At 39.8% G+C, this 21,496-nt stretch overlaps 1 long non-coding RNA gene across 1 annotated transcript in view; it reads right to left on the reverse strand.

Annotated features, from left to right (window-relative positions):
• LOC105543482 overlaps positions 1–21,496 on the reverse strand; it is a 503,003-nt gene that overhangs the window by 440,286 nt on the left and 41,221 nt on the right. The gene's annotated exons all lie outside the window — the stretch shown is intronic.

Raw genomic sequence — 21,496 nt, forward strand, 5'->3', positions numbered from 1 at the left:
AAACCTGCACGTTATGCACATGTACCCTAGAACTTAAAGTATAATAATAATAAAAAAATAAAAATAAAATAAAATAAAATAAAATGCCATCCAAAAAAAATAAATAAATAAAAGGCTTCCAGGATACTTATGAAATCACACATCCCCCTGATAAAATTCAGGGATGTATCCAAAAAGTCATTCATATCTAGGCGCAAAGAACTGATGAGGTTACAGGTGAAAAGACTTCCAGAAATATGCATTTTAACCTAAGACAAAAGCGACTAGAGAATAAATCTCCACTTACAAGGATTCAAGCATGAGTGGGTTGTAGGAAGATAAGAACAGGTGGACTCTCCTGAAGTTAATTTGAGGAGTTGTACCTCATCCAGTGAGGCTGCACCTGGACAAACATTTGGCTAAAATGGAACTCATCTAACCTTCAGAATGATAGTGACCAAGAATCACAGGGACTGATTCCCCTGATACTCACTCCTTCCTCACCAGGAAAAGAGACACACAGCTCCCAAGTTGCCCATCATAGTGGCTACTCCTCAGAATGCCCAGTAATCACAAAAGGAAGAAACAAAATCTCTAAGAACTTCAGCATCAGACAAGCTCTAGGAAAATCACTAACCTAACTTCAGAATGCTGAACAAAGCCAGAGTACTATTACAATATTTTATTGATATTCCTCAATTGGAAGAGATGTCAAAGACCATTGATTTTGAATAATGGGAGGTTCTAGGCCACACCTGGTCTTCCTGTCCATGCTACCAGTGATCCCATCTCCCCCAGAATTTCCCCCATTGGATTAGCCTGTTTTCACACTTCTGTAAAGAACTGCCCAAGACCGGGTAATTAAGGGAAAGAGGTTTAATTGACTCACAGTTCCGCATGGCTGGGAAGGCCTCAGGAAACTTACAATCACAGTAGAAGGTGAAGAGAAAGCAAGGCACCTTCTTCACAAGGTGGCAGGAAAGAGGAGTGCTGAGCAAAAGGAGAAGAGCCTCTTATATAACCATCAGATCTTGTGAGAACTCACTCACTATCACGAGAACAGCATGGCGGAAACCATTCCCATGATTCAATTACCTCCACCTGCACTCTCCCTTGACACGTGGAAATCATGGGAATTATGGGGATTATAATTAAAGATGACATTTGGATGAGGACACAAAGCCGAACCATGTCACCCATCCATACCTACACTGCCATCACTTCCACCCCACCACCCTAGTAATACACATCAGTGTCCTTATATCAAAACCAGAGTCACCATATTGCTAAAAGTTCATCTGACGCTTGAAGTTAGGATAAGGCAAGGAGCTAAAGACTATGGCAAAGAAAAAAAAATGAGCTAGTAATTAACACATATAATTACAAGAGTGATTCACAAAAGAGTTCCTATGCTTGCTAGTTTGTTTTTGTCTTTGTTTCTCTTGACTCGTGAAAGCAGAATCTGTTTCTAATGCAGAATAAGCCAGGTCTTCACAATATATGCTTTCTCCCTTATGATAAGTGTTCAAAAATTAATACTATGCCTGCAAAACTTAAAAATCTGTCACTGTAGTTTATGTTCCCAGTAGGAGGTGCAGCTTAATTGTTCAGGGACATATAGAAAAATCCTCCACGTCGTGATACCTCCAAAAGAGATTTGCTCTAATGCACTTTACACGTACTTCAGTATTTAATGGCATTCTGCTCAGAGAGGTTTACTTCCTCTTTAAAGGTGAGGTGAATTTCTACGGTGCAAGGACAGGAAGAGTTTCCAAGGATAGGAAATTACTGGTTTCAGAAAGGAACAAACATCTCAGGGAGAATCAATATCAAGTCAAGGATATTTGGGTCTTGCTGTTAATTTGCATGATATCTAGTACTGACAGCCTCACAGTTTCACCCTTGTTCTTCCTATGTAAAATAAGGATACTTGGAGTTTTGTGTGCATGTGTGATAGACTTTGCTGCCCCTACTTTCTGTGCTCATAAGCTAAAGGCAAAACGAGACCCCCAAGTACCTTTGACACAAAGTGTGGTTTGTTTCTGATGCCTCCTTCACCTCTGGATGGACACATGTTCTATCCAGCTCATATGATGTCAGCTACTTCCTACAAATATGGTTTCCTGCATTTTGGCCATCATAATCACCAGCCGATTTTATTCTCTTCGCTTCCATATCCCTCATTGTTCAGATTGTTCCTACAAGAAAAACCTACACAAGAAAGAGGGGAAAATCTGATACCATCACGTTTAGCACCACAACTAGTAACCACTGCAAAACCCACTTATAAAAAGGCTATTATTCCCTTATAATCTGCTCTCATGATTGCTTTTAACTAACTCGAGGAGACGATGCACTAAGGTAGAAAGGTTTGTGATCCATCTGTTGAGTGTATAATTTCCTTTTCATTGGCTAGCACAGTACAATAAAAAAATATTATTAGGTGCACTAACTCAATCAGCAAACAAATGACAGGCAGATGGCCTTCAAAAACAATACTGCCCATGAATGCCACAGAGCCACAATGTGGGCCCCAGCTTTTAGGCAGCCTTTGTCTGAAAACACTCCACTGGGTTAAGTGATGCAAAATAAGACAGACAGAGAGAGAAGCTGTGTGCAAATGAGGGAGAACTTAACGGCCTCTGAAGTGCTCCATGAAAGGCTATGATAATTTTATTGGGAACAGAAATAAATAAATAAATAAATAAATAAAAGCAACCTACTTAAATAATACAGCCCTGTGATAGTGCTGAAATCAAATACATCACGTTTAGGTAATCCTTCTGTTCTAAAGCCTTATTTTGGTCAGGTTTTTTTTTTTTTTTTTTCTCTAAAGGGACTTTATCTGACAGAATTTTCTCAAGTTTTGTTTCAGCTGAGTAATGCAACTTGGCGAGTAGAAGCTTTTGTATGAGAGAATTTCACTGGTTGAATAGGAGAAAAGAACAAAAGAAGGGAGGAAGGAAGAAGGGAAGGAGAGAAGGAAAGAAGAGAGAGGAAAAAAGACAAGAGAGACAAGGGAAGACTTTTAAAAGACTTTGAAAAATTAATGAGGTCAGAGACTGCCATGGGTAAATTTAAAGTCACAAGGATACATATAACCAATACAGGTTGAGTATCCCAATTCCAAAAACCCAGAACCTATAATGCCCATAAATCCAAAACTTTTTGATCACCAACATGAAACTCGAGGGAAGTACTGATTGGAGGATTTCAAATTTTGGATTTTCAGATTTGGGATGCTCAACCAGCAAAATGCCAATATTCCAAACTCTGTAAATATGTGAAGTCCAAAACACTTCTGGTCCTAAATATTTTGGATAAGGGATGCTCGGTCTGTATAACCTTTGATGCTTGATAATGGTGAGCATGTAATTAGCTCATATCTGGACAATCCACCTATCATCCTTAGGGTATGAGCTTTGGTTTATTTGGTCAATAATGGTAGTGGATATAGGTTGAATAATCAACACGTCTCCCTGATGAGTGGTGGTGGTATGCCTGGCTCCATGATAAATCAGGATCTACCATGGAATCTATGATAAATTCAATCTAAGTCCTTGACCTCAGAAGCAACTTAATTTGATGAGCACAACTATGTAGTTATATACGCCTCTTATAACCTCTGGACTGATATCTCTCTCTGACTTTCAGAAGAAAAAAGAGAAAAAGCACAACCATACCTGGTTGACATTTTAAAAGTTTTTTCCTTTTAAAAACAATGCAAGCTTGGCAAAAAATGAAAAATATAGAAAAATCATTGAGGAACAACTCTTTTAATAATATGCAATGTGTCCTGCCTGTATTTTTTCTTTGCATTTTTGCACATTTGAGAACATATTATTTTGCATTCTTTTTAAAAACTTAAACTTACATCAAAGTTTTTATAAATATTATTTCAAACAGCTGCATAATATTTCATTGTTTATGTAGAACAGAATCTTCTTAACATCTTTAAGAGAACTATGTTGACCTGTATGTCTTGCTACTTGCTAGTTTTGTAAATTTAGGAAATTAATATAACCTTCTGAGCCTCAATGTTGTGAGGATCGAATTAAATAATCCCTGTAAATAGTTTAGTACATTGCTTGGTGCACAGCAAGTATTCAATAAAAGTTGTCAATGATAGTAACTTGTCTGTAAGAATTCTTGTTCCCATTTCTGATAATTGCCTTAGGAAAGATTCTTAGATATGAAGGGCAAAAGATCTAAACACAGTTACGATTCCTAATGAATACTATAAAACTTTTCTATGTATATAATAATAATTTATGTCCCACCGGTAATGGAGAAGTAAGTTTCTTACCAAGCCCTTGACTACAAAGGGAAATTTTTTTTTTAACTTTAGCTTATTTAATACGTTAAAATATGATATCTTAGGCCAGGCGCGGTGGCTAACACCTGTAATCCCAGCACTTTAGGAGGCCAAGGCTGTGGATCGCCTGAGCTCAGGAGTTTGAGACCAGCCTGGGAAACATGGCGAAACCATGTCTCCACAAAAAATACCAAAAAATTAGCTGGGCATGCTTGCTCGCACCTGTAGTCCCAAATACTCAAGAGGCTCAGGTGGGAGGAACAACTGAGGCCAAGAATTCAAGGCTGCAGTGAGCTGTGATTGGGCCACTGCACTCCAGCCCAAGCAACAGAGTGACACCCTATCTCAATTATTTTAAAAAATAATAATAAATAAGTAACACCACACCACACCCCCCCCACACACACACACAAGATATTTTATTACTTGTTAAACTGGGGTTTTTTGATTTTTTCAAATAAACATAAACATTACATTTTCTTCCTTTTTTGTGTGTAAACTGGTGAATTTTTTATTTAGTATATTTAGTATATTTTGCTGTCTGAGTCACTTTAATTCCTTATTCAAAATCATCCAGAGCCACATCTATAGTATCTCTTCAGTGCCGTCTCACACCCAACATTCCACATCCTACGATGGCTGAAATATCTCTTTCCACCTACTCAGTCAATTTCTCTCTCTCTCTCTCTCTCTGTCTCTCTCCCCCCACCCCCACCTCTCTGTCCCTGCCCACCCCCAACCTCCCTCTCCCTTTCTCCATTAGATAGCGCTAAGCTTGCTAAGGCAATGCTGCTCAATCTTGAATAACCTAGAGAATCTTATTAAAATATAGATTCTGAATTTCTAATAAACACTCTAATAACACTAATGCTGTTAACTTTTCAGCCTACTCTGTATGAATTGCTACGAGTATCTTGTAGTTGATCCAAGCTATTGAAGCCCATGAAAAGCACCTCCCTTCAAGATTTTCAGTTTTTGAAGGAAAAAGCTGCAGATGAGATTTCTTCAAGGGAAAACTAGCTGGTCTCCACGAGTCCTCACAGAATATAAATGCCCATGGTCCAAGGTCCAATGTTGAGGTCTGTAATTTCCCATTCTAGTGGCTAATATCAGGATTTTGATCACCAGTTATCAATTAATTTTGATTTTAAAAGTTCTTTGATACCCTAGCATCTAACATCTTATCTGCCATGTTCTATTTGCCACCACAGACCTCTGTGGGTTCTGGTATCTTGCTAGCCACTCTGGCCTTACTGCCTGTTAGGATAAATAACCATGCCTAAGATGATTAAATGTTATCATCTGGCTTCTGCCATTCTGGAATCCTGGAAGCTGGAATTCCAGGAGCTCCATTTCATGGTAGCATCTTTTATTGTCAACACAGCCTGCAAATAAATTTATAACTGAGCTTCTCAAACATGCTATAGGCCCTCTCACCAGTGAATTCCACACTACCTCAGGGAAGGTAATATCCTCCACAGCCAACCATGAAACTGAATCAAGCAGTAGGATCTGTTCTTGCAGAATCAACCCTTTCTAACATTGCCAAGTTTCTTGGGTCTTCTGACCCCTCCCACAACACTCTGCCAAGGCAGTCCCAGTGTCCCCACCTCATCATCATGTCTAAGGGCCAAGGAGCCATTACAGGATCATATTAGAATCAATTCCAGGTGTCCGTGCCAGTACCCTGAACCTCAAGTCATGGGTGAGTGCTCCAATGTCAACACATTTTCCTCTTGTCGGCCTTAGATTCTATCCCCTTCCCCCACCACCCTAGTTCAACAAGATATCCATTCCCACAAATGTTATCATGCTACTGTCCATGAGCATTAGCAAGAATAGGAAGGTCTTTTGGTGTGTAAGCTCTTTCCACACAGAGTTGGGAAAGTATTTCTTTACTTTGAACTGTACCAAAACCTGACCCTTGTTATCAGTCTGGAGGCAATAAGGGAAGTGCGGGAAATTCCAGGGCAGTGCCAAGGACATCTTGCAGGACATTTGCCTCAGATGAGGTCTTTGCAAGGTCTCCAGGCAAGGTGAAGCTATTATCTTCTTATAAGAGGGGAGGAGGCTAATTCTGTCAGACTGAAGAATTCAGAGGAATCTAAGGGGTTTAAGATTTTCACTGCACAAATATTCTCTAATGAGAGCTCAAGATCACACTTATTTACTCTTAGGCCCTGAATTTGTCATATGAAACTTATCAAGGCTGTGCATTCAAGTGTTCTTTGCAGTTCAGCTACCCTTACATACCCTTACAATTAGATCCTGGATGTGATTTCCCATGGCAGAAGGAGATAAGGGTCTCTTTAATTATTGCCATAGAAAGATTTTGATTTTCATATCATGCCCAGTATTTCCTCTTTTCAAGGTTTATAAAGGAGTTAATAGATGCCAACCAACTAGATAACTCTTACAGTTACCATAGCCCCATAGCCTCTATACCACTCAAATGCCACAGCCTAAAACAAGCCTGTACCTTATCTCAATCCACTATAGATGAGTATATTAGTAATTGTGGTGCTACAGCATGCTAGGGGTTATATTATCACCACTCACTTAAAATCAGCAATGGAGTTTTGGCTGTAGTTTAACAGGTGGAGGATCCAGCTCTGAAATCCCATCCTAAGGATCTGCTTTCTGGGAACTCTTTTGGTCTCAACTGACAGTCTCTGAAAGCAGAGCCTAAGATAGGTAATTTATTAAGAATATGATATCAGGGATCAGATGTATTACAATGAATGAAGAAGGAAGAAAGAAAAGTATGCACAATAATGCATTATTATACTAGCCAACACTACAGGTTACTGGTTCTTAGTTCCATGGGACTGCCTGACAATTCTTATCGAATGTGTTTGAAATAGCCCAAATGGATAAAGAGGGAAGCATGTATCCACCAGTTCCCATTCCCTGTTGGTTGAGGGTAGTCCCCTGGGTATTAATACCCTCACGCTTCCAGACTGTATAGCATAGGTGTGGAGTAGATTTCTATGGATATCAAAGAAATCCTGGGCCATTTCTCTTACCAAGATAAAACCCACTAGAAATGGAATAACTGTGTGTATGAGCCTGTTCTCATGTTGCTATGAAGAAATACCCAAGGCTGGGTAATTTATAAAAAAAAAAAAGAGTTTTAATTGACTCACAGTTCCACATGGCTGGGGAGACCTCAGGAAACTTACAATCGTGGCAGAAGGCAACTCTTCAAAGGGCAGCAAGAGAAAGAATGAGTGCAAGCAGGGGAAATGCCAGATGCTTATAAAACCATCAGATCTCATGAGCCTCAGTCACTATCATGAGAACAGGATGAGGGAAACCATCCCCATGAGCCAATCACTTCCCAGTGGGTCCCTCCCACAACACATGGGGATTATGGGAACTACAATTCAAAATGACATTTGGGTGGGGACACAGCCAAACCATATCATTCCCCCCGGCCCCTCCCAAATATCATGTCTTCACATTTCAAAACACAATCATGCCTTCAAAAACAGTCCCCCAAAGTCTTAACTCATTCCAGCATTAACTCAAAAGTCCAAGTCCAAAATCTCATCTGAGACAAGGCAAGTCCCTTCTGCATATGAGCCAGTAAAATCAAACACAAGTTAGTTCCTTCCAAAATACAATGGGCTTACAGGCATTGGATAAATACAACCTACCCTTTCCAAGGGGGAGAAATGGGTCGAAACAAAGGAGTTACAAGCCCCATGCAAGTCTGAAATCCAACAAGGCAGTCATTAAATCTTAAAACTCCAAAATGATTTCCTTTAACTCCATGTCTCACATCCAGGTCACACTGATGCAAGAGGTGGACTCCCATGGTCTTGGGCAGCTCTGCCCCTGTGACTTTGCAGGGTACATCCTCCCTTCAAGCTGCTTTCACAGCTGGCATTGAGTGCCTGAGGTTTTTCCAGGCACACGATGCAAGCTGTCAGTGGATCTACCCTTCTGGGGTCTAGAGAACGGTGGCCCTCTTCTCATAACTCCACGAGGCAGCCCCAGAGGGTACTCTTCTCCAATCCCACATTTCCCTTCTGAATTGCCTTAGCAGAAGTTATCCATGAGAATTCCATCCCTGCAGAAAACTTCTGCCTGGACATTCAGGCATTTCCATACATCCTCTGAAATCTAGGCAGAGATTCCCAAACCTCAATTCTTGACTTTTGTGCACCCAGAGGCTCAATACCACATGTAAGTCACCAAAACTTGGGGCTTGCACCCTCTTGCACCATCACTTCAGAAGTAATGGCCTGAACTGTACTTTGACCCCTTTTAGCCTTTGACCCTTTTTTAGGCTGGAGCCAATGCAGCTGGGATGCACCATGGCCTGAGGCTGCACAGAGCAGGGTGGCCTTGGGCCTGGCCCACAAAACCATTTTTCCTTCCTAGGCCTCTGGGCCAGTGTTGGGAGGAGCTGACATGAAGGTCTCTGATATGCCCTGGAGACATTTCCTTGTGGTCTTGGTAATTAACACTAAGCTCCTTGTTACTTATGCAAATTTCTGCAGCCTGCTTGAATTTCTCCCCGGAAAATGGGGTTTTCGTTTCTAATGTCTCCTCAAGCTGCAAATGTTCCAAACTTTTATGCTCTGCTTCCTCTTGAAACTTTGCTGCTTAGAAAGTTCTTCTGCGAGATACCCTAAATCATCTCTCTCCCAACTTCAAAGTTCCAAAGATCTCCAGGGCAAGGGCAAAATGCTGCCAGTCTTTTTGCCAAAGCATAGCAAGAACACCTTTATTCCGGTTTCAACAAATTCCTCATCTCTATCTGAGACCACCTCAACCTGGACTTCATTGTACAGATCACTATCAGCATTTTGGTCAAAGCCATTCAACAAGCCTCTAGAAAGTTCCAAACTTTCCCACATTTTCCTATCTTCTTCTGAGCCCTTCAAACTGTTCCAACCTCTGCCTGTTACCCAGCTTCAAAGTTGCTTCCACATTTTTGGGTATTCTTACAGCAGCACCCGACTACCACAGTACCAAATACTGTACTAGTCCATTTTCATGCTGCTATAAAGAACTGCCCAAGACCAAGAAATTTATAAAGGAAAGAGGCTTAATTGACTCACAGTTCTGAATGCCTGGGGAGGCCTCAGGGAACTTACAATCATGGCAGAAGGCACTTCTTCACAGGTCAGGAGGAGAGAGAATGAGTGCAAGCAGGGGAAATGCCAGATGCTTTTGAAACCATCAGATCTCATAAGCCTCACTCACTATCACGAGAACAGCATGGGGAAACTGCCCCATGTGATTCAGTCACTTCCCACTTGGCCCCTCCCACGACATGGGGGAGTTATGGGAACTACAATAAAGATGATGAGATTTGGGTGGAAACACAGCTAAACCACATCACTGTGTTATCTTCTTTAGGCAAATAGCATCTACTTCTGGCATTGGTAAAAATAGGAAGAGCAGATAAAAAATTAAAAGTACTAGATTTTAGTTTGAATTGCATGCTGATTAGGTAAAATCTCTCTGCAAAGCTTATGAGCAATATTTCTCTAGTCTAGATTTTGTCCTTATAGGAGCATAGCTTTCATAGTTTAAAAGGCTCCATTCTGCCGTGATGGTCTTGGCTTTAGCTGTGTGAGCTTCTTTAGTAAACTGTAGGTTATTCTTTGAAAATGTTCAACTGAAAAGGCCCTTGACCACCGTTTAGAAGGTTGTCTTTTAAAAAGAGAAACGAACCTGCTTCCTCCATATATTTATTCCATTAGAAATGCTAACTGAAAGTTAGAGAGCATCCTTCTCCTTCATTTTATTCTCTCTTTCTCCTTAACCTCCTGCTTCTCATTAAATAAGTTCTAACATTCTGTACTATGTGTCCTTTTAACATCTTAGGCTGAAATGCGACAGTTGAGCAAACAGAAAATTTAAGTCATCATTACTCACATCTAAATATGTATTATTAATATGTGCACATGGGAATAATCATCTTTAATTCCAAATTTTTATCAAAACAATGTGAGGACGATCAGAATTTTCATTAGGAGAAGGAGAAAGTAAAAATGGGCCTGGAGACAGATTTGTGAGGTATGGATATGCAGAGTCCCACATGAGCCTGACGCCTCTGAGCGTTAACATATGGTCCCCCATCAAAGGTCTGTATATGCAACTCAGCTGCTGCCCTGACAGAAGATTTGGTGTTGTTAACACACACTTCATTAAAATACCAGCTAAAATCCAAGTTTCAAATCCCACAGTTTGTGTTAGTTGATAAAACTCAATTGCTTCTAATTACTGTTAGTGCAGCTTTAAAATAATATTTTGTTGTAATAAAGGACTCAATATGACAAGTGAGAATTGGCCCACTGAACTGGAAACACCAGGCCAGAGGGAATGTGTGCACACACAGCATTCACTGCTCTGCCTGATTTGTTCTTCTGAAAATTTTCCAAGCACCTAACAGAGAAAAAAAATGACCCGTCTTCAAATGGATTTTGAAAGGATGGGGATGACTCAAACATTAGATACTGTTTGCCTCTCTGATTGGTCAACGCAGCTTAAGACATGGAGCATGGAAGTCAAATGAGATGGGCAGAATTCTGATTTTTCGATGCTTTCGTGGAGCATGTACCAAAAATAGCCTATGTCCCCTCTTTGCAATGTTTCCATTTACTTCCTCTACCTGCTTCCTAGAAGACTGTAAAGATTAGCACATTTGATAAGATGAAACATCTTCAAATATTAAAAGTTGTTGGTCTTAGCATTGGAAAAGAAAGGAGAATCTTCTCTCTCACCAATCTCTTCCCTTCACTGCAATCCAGAAACACAGGTCTTAAGATGTCTGCAGTAGGCTGAGCTACTTTCCACCTCTGGCCTTAATACCTGCTTCTGTCCCAAACCCCTACTCCCTCCACCCCACCCCTCTTAACCTAACTCCTATTCCACCTCTATGTCTCAGCTCAAGCTCTAATCCTGAGGGAAGCCTTCCTGACCCTCCATGTTTAAGCTAGTCCCTCATTGTCTACACACGTCATTACATCCTACATGTCTCCTTCAGGGCATTTCGATCAAAACTATGATTATTTGCATAGCTATTTGTTTTATCTACTCTCTCAATTAAGCTCAAAAGCATAAGCACCCCTCCATCCTCTCTGCTTGCAGTCATATACAAAGTACATAGAACATAGTGACTAACTCCTAAGTAAATAACAAAGATCAGAAAATGCAAGTGACTTTTTTAAAGTATTGAGAAGACTAAGATACTAATATGCAGATCTTGGCTATGAACAAGGTGAAATGTTTGGTGAGTGCTGGCTTCAGCAGCACATATACTAAAATTGGAACAATAAAGAGAAGACTTACATGGCCCCTGCACAAGAATGACACACAAATTCATGAAGTGTTCCATATATAATTGTTTTAAAGAAAAAATATTATAATTAAAATGTTTGGTGAAACAGACCTCACTCAACAAGACAAAAAGGAGAATCTTCTCATCTGTTGGTAAAGACTTCGGAGGAAGTTTTCAAATCCTCTTGGAGAAACCCAAGTTTGTAAATTGACAAGCCATTCTCTATTAGGAAAAACACTCCTCTCAATGTTCTATCCCACATGAACAGGTGTCCCAGATTGGCTCATCTCAGAAATATCTCTACTTCTGCCTGGAGACATCTCACTGTTTAACTCATGCACAGCCATAGATTCCATCTTAGCTCTAAATTCTTATATCATACTTTTGAGAAATGCCCCAGGTATAGATCTCCTTCAACCTTCCAGCAATGGAGAATAAAAATGATGATGGTAAGTGATATTCATAACAATAATAATAAATTAACAGGTGATATTCTTTGGCTGACTGGTATCCATTCCACCTTCTCTGGCAGTAAGTTCCTGATATCTTTAGCAGAAATGAGAGTTCCCCAGTGGTCCCCAGTGGTTCTCTGTCCTCTCCTGCATAGGATATTCAGATGCTTACTTCTTGGAATTTCAGTCTTGAGAAAAGTAGCAATAAGACAGAGAAAGTTTGAGTTCATTCATTTCAAGGCAAGCATCCTGGAAAGATTATTGGGGAAACCCTCTCCCTAGATCTTTGCCACCACCTTGAACTGCTAGCACTCCTTCCATAGTTGGACCAGAATGCCCTGATTAGCCTGTAAGCTGGCCAACATCCTTCCAATAAATATTTTGCTTCAACAGCCAGATTCTGTTCCTATTAGTTTCAAACAGTTTCAACCAAATTATCATGATACAGTGACTATGAAGGTATAATAATGATGATAACAAATTCATGAGATTTTATAGAAATCTTTTTTTTTTTTTTTTGAGACAGGGTCTCACTCTGCTGCCCAAGCTGAAGCACAGTGGCACGATCACAGCTCACTGCAACCTCTGCCTCCCCAGCTCAAGCAGTACTTCCACCTCAGCCTCCCAAGTATCTGGGACTACAAACATGCACCACCATCCATGGCAAAGTTTTAAATTTTTTGTGAAGACAAAGTCTCGCTATATTTCCCAGGCTGGCCTAGAGCTTCTGGGCTCAAGCAATCCTCCCGCCTCAGCCTCCCAAAGTGCTGGGATTACAGGCACGAGCCACCGTGCCCAGCCAGAAATCTTTATCAAAGCTCAAGTCATTGTAAGATTACTGTGTTCACTTATCCAGATAACTTCTCTGGAATTAAGTAATTCAAACTTAAACAGTTCTCTGTTACTTGTTTAACACATGAAATGAACCAAACAAGTCTACAAAAACCAGAATTATGATATAATCTAATCTCTATTCTTTGAATTCCTATTGTTTTAACTTTCATAAGCATTTGCTGGATTGAAGAATATATAATTTTTCTAAAATTATCCAAATGTTTCCCTATTGAAATATTTGAAAGTTCTGGCTGGGTGCCGTGGTTCACACCTATAGACCCAGTATTTTGGGAGGCCAAGCTGGGTGGATCACATGAGGTCGGGAGTTTGAGACCAGCCTGGCCAACATGGTGAAATGCTGTCTCTAATAAAAATTAGCCAGGCGAGGTGGTCCATGTTTGCAATCCCAGCTATGCAGGAGGCTGAGGCAAGAGAATTGCTTGAATCCAGGAGGTGGAAGTTGCAGGGAGCCAATGTCACACCACTGCACTCTAGCCTGTGTGACAAAGCAAGAGTTCATCAAAAAAAAAAAATTGAACATTCTAAAAAATCATTTCTGTATATAAAATCAACAGCTTTCATAATCATTGTTAATTATTGTAGCACATTTATACATCAACTAGATAATAGAGTTTTATTATATAAAGCTCTTAAGAAAAATTTTACAGTCGGGCATGGTGGCTTACACCTGTAATCCCAGCACTTTGGGAGGACAAGGAGGGCGAATCACCTGAGGTTAGGAGTTCGAGATCAGCCTTACCAACATGGACAAACCCTGTTTCTACTAAAAACGCAAAAATTAGCTGGGCATGGGGGCACATGCCTGTGACCCCAGCTACTCAGGAGGCTGAGGCAGGAGAATCCCTTGAACCCAAGAGGCAGAGGTTGCAGTGAGCTGAAATCTCGTCATTGCACTCTAGCCTGGGCAACAAGAGTGAAACTCTGTCTCAAAATCAAAAAACAAAAAACACACACAAAAAAAAAGAAAGAAAAATTTTACTTCAAGTTAACTCTAAAACGCTTACTTATATTTAAAAATGCATATTCATAAGCTGTACTGGACAGCTATGCAACATAACTAACCACTTCAAGATTTATTGGCTTAAAAACTACAACTATTTATTCTTGCTTACATATCTATAGGTCTGCTGAAGGTCAGCTGATCTAGGCTGGTGACTGATTCAAGCTGTAGGATTGACTGAACATGGTTCCTCACTGCAGGCTGGGCTCAAGTCTACTCTGCAGGTGGGCATTCTGGGCCCTAGGCTGATGGAGCAGCAGCTGCTTGCAGGAAGCTCGTCTCATGGCAATAGTAGAGGGGGAAGATGGAAAGTCTATTGCACAAGCACATTCCAACACTTTGCTTATATCACAAACACCTACATCCTATTGTGCAAAGTATATCACCGGGCCAAGCCCAATACTGATAGGAAGGGGGAATATATTTCATACACATGGGAGGAGAAATAAGTGAGTCTTTCCTAAATAATAATTCAAACCGTCATATAAACTAGCAATGCATCTAAAAGTATACCTCACTTATTTATATAATATTCTTACACTGACTAGATATAATGGCAACTTACTTAATCATGTGCAAATTCAAGAATAGCAGAAGTGACATTGAAATTGGCAATTAGCTAACTGGCTATTCACAGTCTAAGGCTGAAGCTGAAACCACGCAGTAGATTAGAGATGAATTCTCAGGCAAAAGATGAAACATCGATTCACTCAGTAACTAGCTCAAAGCTACATAGCTTTGTAGTGGCGTAGCCGGGGTTTAAACCCAGATTTTCTCAACTCAAATTTTATGTTCTTAAGCATTAGGCTATAGTGCTGCACAGTAGGTATTATGTCCCCATTTTGGAAAAGAAGAATTGAAGCATAGAATATCAAAGCAAGAAATATTTATTATTTGCCAGCCATTGAGCCAGAGGGTTTGTCTGTATTATTTCATTGTATCCTTAAATCTCATGAGAGAAGAATAATTTTCTAGAATTTACAGACTAGAAAATAATTGTTGAGGAAGCTTTTAAAATGTACTTTTCTAAAGACAGGCAGGTAGAAAACCTGAATTTTGAAACCAGTCCATTTTGTATAAACACAAAACACATGCTTTTCTATTAAACTATATAACCATCCCCAAACACTCAGCAATCAGTCCTGAAAGGCAGTACCTGAACCAATGCATCAGGACCCAGTGATTTCTCTATTATTGCCCCAGCAACCATATTTCCAAAACCATAAACTGTCTTAATACATGGCTTAACAACTGGTGAAAGTATTTGAATTTAAGATTGTCCAACACATATTAGTTGCTATAAATATATGACATGTCCCTTTCTTAATTCAAGCACCATCTCTGACTTTTTTAATATAAAGGGAAGATAAGTGATGTAATATTTTTCAAACATATTGTCTTCTACCATTAGGGAAAAAATTACATTGTAAAGGGAAAAGAGGTCTACATGTTAATTAAAACCTTCCATTTATATGTTCCATTGTCACCATGTATGGAACAATGTTGCCTCCTGTCACTGATTAAAAAATAACAATAATAAAATCATGCTTTTAGGAATTCTTAGTCACTGCCCATAGAATGTAATCAGGATTCTTTTAATTGACACATTAAAAATCCCTTTCAGACTATTGTGCTTTGATAGACTTTACAATGCATTCTTCAAGAAAATATCACTTTTGTAAAGCTTTCAGCAAAGTATTATGAATATACCTTGTATTTCAAAATATAAAACTAAATTCTTCTACAATATTCTATGCCAATTTTCTTTGACTCCATGTACAGAGAATCTCAAACGAGAGAGTTGGTTATCTTTTGGATAATGACACATTGTGAATTATACCACCTGCTGATTAATTGAAATTGGAATGACTGAATCAAAATAAAACCAAAAACAATAGAAAACTCATTTGCTATCTCAACTTAAGGTGATCGCATAAAAAAAAATTGTAAAGTAGTTTTAATTGTTTTAATGCAATGAGCTCACTGTTAGACTGGGTAAAATAATAATTTTATTATTATTTCCTCAAAATAATACACTCCCTCAAAATTCATGTTCACCCAGAACCTTAGAATGTGACCTTATCTGGAAATAGGCTTTTGCAGATATAATTAGTTAAGATGAGGTCATACTGGTTTAGGGTGTGCCTTAAGTGCAATAACTGCTGTCTTTCTAACAAGGCCACGTGAAGACAGAGGTAAAAGGCCATGTGAAGACCGAGGCAGAGATTGCAGGGATGTTGCCACAAACCAGGAAACACCAGGAGCCACGTGAGGCTGGAAAAGGCAAGGAAAGATTCTCCCTGATACGGTTTGGCTGTGTTCTCACCCAAATCTCATCTTGAACTGTAGTTCCCATAATCACCACGTGTTGTGGGAAGGACCCAGTAGGAAGTAACTGAATTTTGGGGGCAGTTACCCTCATGCTGTTCTTGTGATAGACAGTTCTCGTAATAGTCAGTTCTCGTGAGATCTGATGGTTTTATAAGAGGCTTTTCTCCTTTTGCTTGGCACTTCTCCTTGCTGCCGCCATGTAAAGAAGGACATGTTTGCTTCCCCTTCCACCATTATTGTAAGTTTCCTGACGCCTCCCCAGCCATGCAGAACTGAGAGTCAATTAAACCTCTTTCCTTTATAAATTACCCAGTCTCAGGTATGCCTTTATTAGCAGTGTGAGAATGGACTAACACACTCCCCTAGAGCCTTTGAAGGAAATCAACACTTTGATTTCAGACTCCTAGCTTCTACAATTGTGAGAGAATAAAGATCCATTGTCTTAAGGCAACAAGTTTGTGGTAATTTGTTAATGCAGACCTAAGAAGCTAATAACAGCCTCAAAGCATAGATTTTATATATTTGGTCACATACAAATCATTGATCCTGATTCTGTCTCCAAATGGAATTCCACATAACAATGGAGGTCTTGCTACATTGGAAATTTCATGTCCGTCTTGTCTACCCATGTATTTCTAGTGCCTAGCGCAGCACTGGCACACAGTAGGTACTTAATAAACATTTACTGAATAAGTGAATGAAAAATATATCTTCCCATGCTTTTGAATTTTGAACATAATTTGATTTCTGTGTGTTGCTCAAGTTTGGGGCCAGCTTATGAGAATACATTTTGTTTCTGACCAAGTTCACTGGCTTTTATTTAACAAGTGTCAGAGCCAAGTCTTGATGCCTAGTGTCTCTGAAAATGATAATTGGAAAAGAAAGTAATAGTAGCAGTAGCAGTAGTGGCAGCAGAATCTAAGAGAAAATCCAACCCTTTCATCTGCATGTGTGTGCTGGTCCTTTCACAATCCCTTTATATAATTTCTGAGTCATCAATAAAGCTGAAATAACCTAACCACAGGGTATCTGGAATACAATTTTGACCAGCTGTGCCTATCAGACCTCTTCTTTAAAAAGTGAGCTTGCGTTGCGTTGTGTAATAAATTGTTACAGAAATCTTTCTAGAACTTAAAAGTTATTCTGGCATCTGGTTGAAAGTTACTGTGAGCATTCTGGAAGAATTTCAATAGGAATAGAAAGGACGGGGAAGTGAGTAAAGTCATTTCAGAACCATTCTTGAAGGGTAATGCTGGCGTTCCGGAGGGATTTCAGCGCTCAGCTAGAGGGCAGCAGAATTATTGCTGAAGTATTCCTTGTGGAGAGCTTTAACCTCATGGCCGAAGTGTATTCAAAACAATTCTGCTGTGATAGTAAAAAATATATATCCATGCTGTGCATTCCCACAAGAGCATTTTGGCCTGCTTATTCACATGAGCCAAGAACTGAAAAGGAGCTGAGGAGCAAATTGGTAAAGTGCTACCACAGAGATTTCACTCTAAATGCTGGTTGGGGAAGCCTCGCGGTTTCAAAAGGTTAGAGACATTAGACGTTTTACAAGGTATGTGCCGAAATGAATAATTCATGGAAAAATGCTCCTAAGTCTATTCAGGTAAGATTATATGGTAAAGTAAGAGAAAATGCCAGATTAAAAAAAAAAACCAAAAAACTCTTTTCTATGTGATCCTGCAGAGCCCTCTAAATTAATCCTCCACATGTACCCTGTGCATAGCACTGTGCTGGGTACTAGGGAGATACAGCAATTGTACCTCAAGCTAACTGAGCACATAGGACATCCATATAGTCAACAAATACTTATTTAACACCTACTACTAGGTGTTGAATACATTCTGAAACACCGTCCTTGACCTAAAACAGTGTAATCTAGTAAGAGAGACATCTAGAAAGAATAAATTGCCATCAATCATGGAAAAATCAACATTAAAAGTTCGTACAGGACAGATTGTGCGGGCAGTTAGTGAGCTTCTCACCCACCTTCCTACTTCCAGTCCTATGCCTTTCCCACCCACCCTCTCCCACGGCTCAGAACTCCTCCCCATGGCCTTGTGAGGTCCTGTGTGTTAGGAACTCTGATGATACAGCCACCTTTATCTCTCTCTCTTTGTTTTGTTTGTTTGTTTGTTTGTTTGTTTTTGTTTTTGTTTTGTTTTGTTTGTTTTGAGACAGAGTCCTGCTCTGTCACCCAGGCTGGAGTTTAGTGGCACGATGTTGGCTCACTGCAACCTCCACCTCCTGGGCTCTTGCCACTCCCTCCCATTCAGCTTCAGCCAGTTCCTTTTGCCTCAGGCTCTTTGGCCTCAAGGCCTTTGCCTAGGAAACCACCTTAGCCACTTCACATCTCATCACATGGCAAGTTCCTTCCCATCCTTTAGGTCTCAGCTTCAATGTTACCTTCTCAGAAAAGCCCCATGACCCTGTCTATAAAGTATATATTTCATTTTATTCTCTATCTCAGCTCCTTTTTATTGTTTTCTTCTTGATGCCTACTCACAATTTCTAAGTATTTGTTTGTTTATTTACTTAGTGACCTTCATACCAGACTGGCAGGTATTATACTATCTCTGTTTTGTTCACCATTATGTGTCCAGTGCTTAGCTCAGTGAGTGCATAGTAGTTATTCAATAAAATTAGTATTTTACTAACCACAGTAGTTGCTTAATAAAATGTATTGATTGAATGAATGACTTAAAGTGACCAACATTAGTACTAGCCCAACTAAATAAAAATAAAATTCAAATCTCAATTATAAATTCTTTTTTTTTTTTTTTCAGATACTGGGTCTCACTCTGTTGCCAAAACTGGAGTATAGTGGTATGCTCATGGCTCACTGCAGCCCCAACCTCCTGGGCTCATATGATCCTCCCATCTCAGTCTCCCAAGTAGCTGGGACTACAGGGGTATACCACTACACCCGGCTAATTTTTGTATTTTTTGTAGAAACAGGGTTTGGCCATGTTGCCCAGGCTGGTCTTGAACTCCTGGACTCAACTATTCCTGCCACCTTGGCCTCCCAAAGTGCTGGGATTACAGGTGTGAGCCACTGTGCCCATCCTTCAATTATAAATTCTTATCCTCCACAAATTCAGTGCTCAAGATGGTGGTTTACAGGGAAATGTGAAAGGCAGGTTCCAGTTAGAATTATGCTGTTTCTGTTTCTATTGAAAATTAGGAACTGATTTATGGTGATTTGATGGAATGGATTAACAACTCTAGAGGGACTCCTTTCCAGTCTACCTTCCTTCCACCAGCCAATCCTCTTGCCTCAGGAGATCAAGTGATGATATGAGTAGGTCAAGTCCAAAGATATTAATTGGGATACTTAGTATCATAAAATAATTTAAATAAATCACTGTTGGGGCAAACACTGTCTTCTTTTCTTAGTGTAATCCTACAATCTGAATGTTAAAAACACAGAGGACTAAGATTTGGGTATGGGGATAAGGGGAAGAGAATCAGGAAGGCTACTCTGCAATCTTGATCCTGGCTCCTGGGCTGCCTATTGCAAGCTAGAAGAGTTATGGATTCCATGTGTTATGATCTGGATCATTAGGAGACTCTTCTTAGATTGAAGTAAAAGACAGAAAGTTTGAGTGGAACTGCAGGAGTTTGAAAAGGGCATGACCTCCCCATACCATCCTTAGGATCTTGGATATAGTTTGGTAGTTGTTCTATAGTGTAGACTCAGGACCCTGAATCCTGGGAAAATAACATCTTAAACAACCATCCTAATACAATTTATTCCCCCCACCCCGAGACTTGTTGGTAGTAAATAGAAAATTTTTGCTGATGGCAACAATCCCACGGAGAATGGCAGATTCTACTGAAATTTCTAGAGAGCTGAATGAACAAGGAAAGCACAGATTCGAAGCTTGGATTTTAGAAAATACAACAGAAGATGGTGTGGGGTAATTAGCAAGTGGGAGATTACTGCCATGTAGTAGTATGGTGCCTCTCTTCATTCCAGGGGTCTTCAGTAAAGTTATTCACCTCAAACAATTCATGAATGGGTTTGAAAACTGAAAAGTTAGGAGGAGCTGAAGTCTATAGTTGCAAGGGTAGAGCTCAAGCAAGATGACACACATGGAAGCAGTCCAGAGACAGAGGCACCAGGGGGAGATGCACCATAGGATCTGCACTAATCATGAGGAAGGGGCCAGACTTGTACAGACTGTGTGACAGCATGAGGCAAGTTTCTAAAAATCAAAGCATTACAGAAGTCTGTATGACATTTAGTTTAACTATGGTGGTCCCACGTGGGTTCCTTCATCTAAAGCACTCAGTTGTATTTGGATTTAATCACTACCTTAAAACTGGGAAAAGTGGGCCTTCTATATAATTGCCAACCTGTGAAGATAGAGAAAAATATAACACACACTGAGAATCAGGCACTGGGGCCCAGGTATTTCTTAAAGCAGCAAATTATCCAAGTGATGAAGTAGCTGGCACAGAATTGGTTACAACAGTTACAGCCCAGCACTTGAGAGTCATTGATTCAGGATATTGTAGTTTTCTTCATATTAACACGGGTAATCAAGAGTTAGTTTTTATCACCTGACAGTTGTTAGGTATTATCTTTCCCCAATAATTTTTCTCTAATGTTTATTAAAATGCAGATTTTTGAGCCTCAAAAGGGCTTACTGAATGGGAATCTCTTGAGAATGAAGCCCAGGAATCAAAAGATGACACAAATTTTTCTAAGTTGATTGAAGTTTGAAAACTATAGTTCTTTCCTTTTTATTCCCATAATGTGAGACATTTCTGTGCATATCCACTACCATCTCGCTTCCTACGACCAGATGACTAACGTGTTCTAGATCCTTCTATCCCTTGTTGTTGTCACTACTGTAACTTCTGCCAAATAAAGCGTGCATCTTCATCTTCAATGGGGTAGCTCTGGATCGCTGGCCTAACGTATTACATATCAGCCTCTAACTACTCACATTCCTGCACCAAAACCTGCACTTCTAAGTTTCCGACATTTACCTCCCAGTGATGGAGGTATGGGATTATATATGATCCCATCCCATATATGGGCATATGATCATATATGGGATTATATATGATATGTATGGGATTATATATGATCCAGCAATTCCACTTCTGAGTAGTGATAGTGAAAATGAGTTTAAACTTCAAAATAATTGAAAGCAAATATTTAATCAAATATTTGAATACATCCATATTCATAGCAGCATTATTCACAGTAGCCAAAAGGTGGAAGTAGCCCAACTATTCATCGATGG

This window comes from Mandrillus leucophaeus, unplaced genomic scaffold (genome assembly GCF_000951045.1).
Source record: "Mandrillus leucophaeus isolate KB7577 unplaced genomic scaffold, Mleu.le_1.0 Scaffold283, whole genome shotgun sequence".
Classification (NCBI taxonomy): domain Eukaryota; kingdom Metazoa; phylum Chordata; class Mammalia; order Primates; family Cercopithecidae; genus Mandrillus; species Mandrillus leucophaeus.